The 5,566-nt window shown below is 36.2% G+C and overlaps 1 long non-coding RNA gene across 1 annotated transcript; it reads right to left on the reverse strand.

The window, feature by feature from the left end:
- Positions 1 to 958: 958 nt before the first annotated feature.
- On the reverse strand, positions 959 to 1,708 carry LOC117595713 (uncharacterized). Its single transcript, XR_008301309.1, has 2 exons — positions 1,642 to 1,708; positions 959 to 1,236 (listed from the first exon to the last, which is right to left on the reverse strand). It is a non-coding gene; the product is annotated as an uncharacterized LOC117595713 (long non-coding RNA).
- Positions 1,709 to 5,566: the final 3,858 nt, after the last annotated feature.

Genomic DNA, 5,566 nt, shown 5'->3' on the forward strand with positions numbered 1-5,566 from the left:
GGTGCAAGTTCAAGTGTTCATTTTTAGCAGAGTTGTATATGCTGCTTTTATAAAAACATGATTATTCTCCCTTAAGTATCTGTTAATCTATTAAGCAAAAACTAAAATGTGTTAGATTGTGCTCTGCTCTCCTCTATACTGATATACATTGAAAACAATTCTCCTCTATCCATAAAATTACATTAGTACCAGATGTACTTTCAGTGGTATATGTTTCCATGACTTGCGTACATGACTTTTATCTCATTACTGATATTACAGAATTTTGTTTATTGGAATTATTCCAGTTGTGTGATATAACTTACTGTTGCAATTTTTGTTAAGGTTGATATAAAGTAAGTAGGACCCTTGTAAAGTATATAACTATAGTTCTATGAACCCTGAATAACCAGAGTAAATGCAAATAGATTCTGGTAAAAGATGTCCATATGACAGTGATATTTATTGCAGATACTGACATAAAACACTTTGTAACTGTTGAATGGTCTCAGCATGCACACACACACACACACACACACACACACAGGAAGGTGTCGGGGTGATTCTCATCTCTGGCAGTTATCTCGTGGTAAGAAAACCACAGCTGCATACATACATACATAGAGTTTTCTTGGAACGTTAGAGCCACTGTGAGCCGCTCAGCATGTCAGAGTAACCACATGATTGAGGCCAGAGCAGCATGGGGGCTGAGGGGAGAACGGCTACTTCCTCTTTCTCACAGCGTCAGTTAACCGACGTTGTGCCATGCACAGAGAATACTGTATAATACTCTACACTCAACAAGCACACTGTCATATTTTTACATTTGGCTATAAACAGCATACAGTAGTCTTTTTACACAAAATAGTATGATGGCAATAAAACTTCTAGAACATTCATTTCTTAACCTGATATAAGAATGGTATGAATAAGATAAAAATGACATGTACACTCAAAATATAATTAGTAAGATTATCCATCCAGTTTTATCCGTTTTTTTATTCATTAACAGACAAAGTGAATGCAGAACAATACCCTTAGCTAACATAAGTAAATGTAACACAATACTCTGGATAAATCTGTTGAATTTGCTTTTTATGGTACAAAAAAAAATTACATATATAAATGTATTTATATTTACTTTGGATTATTTATAATGCTGGCATATTCAGTTTTCTCTACAACGTTGATCTGGACTCGTGCTGCTCCGGCTGTGTTAATGTGGGTTACAGTAGAGTAAGTAACATCAGGTACAGTCTGTGAAAAGACAGAAGATGAAAATTATACATATAACAAACATAAAAATTCTGTGTCTTTTACCACTGACTCCAAAAAGCAAGTAAAATCCTGTAAAGACGAAACAAATCTCCAAATCTGACTTCTTTCTTTACACCATGTGTTGTTCTGATAAAAGCAGCAGAAGATACTTTCCTATAACTCACTGTTCAGTGAAAGCATGTGTGTTTCATGTGTGTTACCTGCAGTGTATCACAAATACAGCTAAATCTCTAAAGGTAGAAACAAATCTGTTATAACTGATTATTGTAGAAGCCATGCAGAACTGAATGGAGATCGAATTAAGAACACATTAGGACTCAAAGACTTAAAGATGTCACATGATAATAAAAATGCAGCTGAACCCAGGCCTGCATGTACACTAACCCGATCCTTCTGCTTTCCTTTACAGTCTGGACGTCCTTCAGTAATCATGTTCTTTCCGCATCTTCCTCCTAAAGAGAAAAGACCTCAGAAATCACACCTCTAGTGGTAACTACAGAATTTCACTATTTTAAGTAATCAGGTAAAGTGTGGAGGCTGATGTTCTGCTTCATCTCACATACATTAACCCTGAGTGATGCAAAGAGCCACATTTTAAACTTTATTTTGCAGTGATTATTGTACGTGAAAGTATCTTACTGAATTACTGACTGCCTTATTTAGTTCCTGACTAATTGTAAATAAATTAATAAAATTGTAACTTTATTGCCTTGATCTGATTCCCAGTAGAAAAAAAAAAACTATATAAACAAAACCCATATATTTTACCTAGTTAATCTATCTCAAAATCTGTTTGTGTGTGTGTGTGTGTACCTCTGCGTCTCCAGCAAATAAATGCCACTACCCCGGGTATCACCAACAGTAAAACCGCCATAATGCTGAAAACTGTGTAATAAAACACCAAAAATGTTAATAAATGTAATAATACAGATGTTTTTTCATTGCTGATGAAAAGTTTTGGCACCTAGAGGGAGGCTGAGTGTTTTCTTTTTATCTTGTTCCGGTGTTGTTGAGGATGATGCAGGTGGAGAGTTTGTTGTTTTACTCTGAGGCTGTTCTGATGGAGGTGTTGTGTCTGTTTTCCTCGATTTTGTTGAAGTTTCTCTTCTTCCTACTAAAAAGACAAAACTTATTGAAACTAATGACTGTTTTTATCACTGTTAGTAATATGGCACATGACACTGGAGTAAAGCATGCTCACAGTCATTAATGAAAAAATGTACTTAGTTTTAATAAGAATTGAGAATTATTAATGAATATGGAAATTAAAATTATTTAATTTCTATATTATTAGTTCATATGGAAAATATATATTGGGATAATTTTAGATTTGGTACATCCAGCAAGCAGATAATTGTTTGTTTATATTTTGTGTAGTTAGGATTGTACCATATTTTAGTGTTGGGTTTGATTAGGAAAGGTTCACCTCTGTCAATATAAAGCTCACAGCTGATGGTGAGAGCAAAAAACAAGTCATGAGGTTGAAGGAATTGTCCAGTTTGTCATTAAGAGGTTTATTAAACACACAGGGTCAGTAGTGGAACATCATCAGCTGGACTCAAAACCCCTAATCTCTTGTTTCTCAGCCCACTTCCTAACTACTGTGTGTGTTACACTATCTTGTGATCACGTGTATTTTTTTTAAATCATTGAGAGCAACTTGTATTTACACAGCTGAGGTTAGACACTAGGGGTGTAAAAGAAAAACGTATTTGCACTGCAGTTAATCTAAAGACTGACGACGCATCTGTAACATCTGTTCTGGTGAAGAAAACAAAGTGTGAAATAGACAGACAGCTCCGCTAATGCCCCTGCATGGCTTTGTAGATGGATTCACTCCGCCTGTGTATCACGTGGGTTAAAGAGGAGTTGTCCAATCAGCTGCACTGTATGTAAATCAGTTGATGACATCACCGTTCTGCACGTGTTGGTGTGTTGCAGTTTAACATGGCAAGCGGAGGAGACAAGCCGCTGATAGAGCCGCCCCCTGCATCATATAAGCCTCCTGTCTGGGAACATTTTGGGTTTGCAATCAGTTCCAACTGCGATGGTGAAAAACATGTAGAGAAAACAGTCAGTGTTTGTAGACTTTGCTCGACGCGAGTGCCGTATGCTCATGGCAATACATCTAATATGACGTCATCTACACCGTCATCACCCGGGGATTGATAGCGCGCGGGTATGAAGCCCGTTTCCGCCCCGGAGAAAAACATTAAAAAGGTAACTGCGACTTTATATCTCACAATTCTGACTTTTTTCTGTGTGGATCTGTCTGTGTGTAACAGTCGTGGGCCATTGTGTGTTAATCTACTCGAGTTTGATCTCAAATTAATCTATTTAGTGAGTTAGAAAGAATGCAGTGATAAAGCATCAATCATTCTCTATAAATAGGCTCTATAAGAACAACACTCAACCAGACGCTAGCGCGCGCTCGTTACCTGAAGTTAGTCACATTTCAGGTACTGAGTCAAAGTGGATCTCTAAATAGTGAGAGAAAAAAGTCAGAATTGTGAGATGTAAAGTCGCAATTACCTTTTTTATTTATTTATTTTTCCATAGTTAAAGTGTTACCAAATGAATTATTTATTTATTTTTTTGGATTAGGCAGTAGTATTTTTTTCTGAACATAGCAAGAACCGAACCGAAACCGTGACCGTAAAACCGTGATACAAACTGAACCATGAGGAATTTGAACCGTTACACCCCTATTAGACACCATGTTACAACTACATCTGAAAATAAAGAGCACTTGGAGAGAGTAATACTACAGAATTGCTTTAAGCTGATCAGTTTAAATAAGGCGTAATGTAGGAAGTGAAGCTGGTGGTCACTGACAGAGGGACAGCAGAAAAAGGTGTGAAATTCACACGCATCTATTTACAGCTAAGATCAGCATGAGGAAGTGACGTACAAGTTACAGGAAACTAACATTTCTATTACACTTCATATGAGTTATTATAGATATATTCAGTAAGATTGAGGTTGTGAGAGATGTAATTCAGTAAATAAATGTAATAATACAGATTTGTTTTTTCATTGCTGATGAAAAGTTTTGGCACCTAGAGAGAGGCTGCTGTGAGTTTGCTGTTTACCTTCCAGTGTTGTTGAGGATGATGCAGGTGGAGAGTTTGTTGTTTTACTCTGAGGCTGTTCTGATGGAGGTGTTGTGTCTGTTTTCCTCGACTGTGTTGAAGTTTCTCTTCTTCCCACTGAAAAGACAAAACTTATTAAAACTAATGATTGTTTTTATCACTGTTAGTAATATGGCACATGACACTGGAGTAAAGCATGCTCACAGTCATTAATGAACTCTGATACACAATACTGAACCTGTACTGGCTTATTTTTAAATTTTAATAACTGCTAAATCTTTGATCAACTTTAATATCAGTTTTAATTATTTTTATTTCAGCTAATGATGCTCTTACAATTGGACATAATAAGCACAGTTAAGATATACTGTACGCCTTGCACAAAAACAGTCTGATACCATAATCAGTATTTACTGCCATTTACTTGATACTTGATACTGATGTGTAACAATATGACTCCTAGATTAATTCCCCTTTAGTTATGGTAAATGGAGTCCACATTTGTCACATATGTAACTATAAATCATTTGAAGACTTATCAAGTCTGCCTTCACAGTGAATATCATCTTTTATTGAGTATTTAAATGCTTTACCTTTAACATAAAGCCTGATGTCTCTGTGTTCCTTCTCAGTGCTGCACCTGTAGTCTCCCTGATCCTCTTCTCTCAGGTCAGATATGAGCAGAGACAGATTAGCAGCAGAAATGTTATTAAACAGCTGAAGTCTGCCACGGTAGTGTTCATCATTTAACATTTCTGTCGGATGTCCTGTTCTGTAGCTCTCCCAGGTGAATTTTTGAGGTTTGGTGCGCAGGTCAGAGCAGGAGCAGGGTAACAGCACTGAACCACCTTTGTGTCGTGTGATCACTACCTGATTTTTATCACGAGAGAGAGCACAGCCTACAGAAACAAACATACAAAAACTCACGATCTATTGAATATAATATGAAGTAAAACATTTCAAAATGAAATCTGATGAAAATATTTATGCTTTAGTACATTTGATTCTGAAATCATGAATTGTGTCTGTTTTACTACTACTAACTGCTTAAGAATTATTAGTTCTTATGGAAAATACACTTTGGGATAATTTGAGATTTGGTACATCCAGCAAGCAGATAATTATGTTTATTTGTTTATACACTGCTCAGAAAAATTAAAGGAACACTTTAAAAACACATCAGATGTCAATGGGGAAAAATATCATGCTGGATATCT

The sequence above is a fragment of the Pangasianodon hypophthalmus genome, chromosome 30 (assembly GCF_027358585.1).
Source record: "Pangasianodon hypophthalmus isolate fPanHyp1 chromosome 30, fPanHyp1.pri, whole genome shotgun sequence".
Lineage (NCBI taxonomy): Eukaryota > Metazoa > Chordata > Actinopteri > Siluriformes > Pangasiidae > Pangasianodon > Pangasianodon hypophthalmus.